Source organism: Temnothorax curvispinosus, unplaced genomic scaffold (genome assembly GCF_003070985.1).
Source record: "Temnothorax curvispinosus isolate PA1 unplaced genomic scaffold, ASM307098v1 QBEX01013929.1, whole genome shotgun sequence".
Classification (NCBI taxonomy): domain Eukaryota; kingdom Metazoa; phylum Arthropoda; class Insecta; order Hymenoptera; family Formicidae; genus Temnothorax; species Temnothorax curvispinosus.
The window spans coordinates 2,530-3,285 of NW_020223709.1; positions in this window are offsets into that span (position 1 = coordinate 2,530).

Sequence of the window (756 nt, forward strand, 5' to 3'; positions counted from 1 at the left end):
TAATTTTTTGTTACCGATTTTTTGGAAGCCGGTATCGAAATTTTTTAAAATAATTTTTACCAAAAGTATATGCAATAGGGGTAGAATTTTCAGGGGAGTGCCACTATGTGTATAGTTTTTTGTTACCAATTTTCTGGAAACCGGTTTTTCTAATTTTTCTAATTTTTCGGGAAATAATTCACCGAATTTCAAAGAATTGTAGATCAAACAGGGGTAGAATTTTCCGGGAAGTGCTATGAAGTGTATAATTTTTCGTTACCGATCTTTTGGAAGCCGGTATCGAAATTTTTTCAATCTTTCGGGAATTAATTGACCGAATCTGAAAGAATTGTATATAAAGTAGGGGTAGAATTTTACGGCGAGCGCCATAATGTGTACAGTTTTTGCTACCGATCTTTTTGGAAATCGGTTTTTTTAATTCTTTCAATTTTTCGGAAAATAATTGATTAAATGTCAAAGAATTATACATGAAGTAGGGGTAGAATTTCCTGGGGAGTGCTATAAAGTGTACTATTTTTTATTACCGATCTTTTTAAAAACCGGTTTCGAATGACCGAATCTCAAAGAATTGTACATAAAGTAGGGGTTGAATTTCCTGGGGAGTGCTATCAAGTATATAATTTTTTGTTATCGATCTTTTTGGAAAGCGGTATCAGAAGTTTGACGAATTTTCGGGAAATAATTAATCGAATTTTAAAGAATTGTATTTAGAGAGAGAGAGAGAGAGAGAGAGAGAGAGAGAGAGAGAGAGAGAGA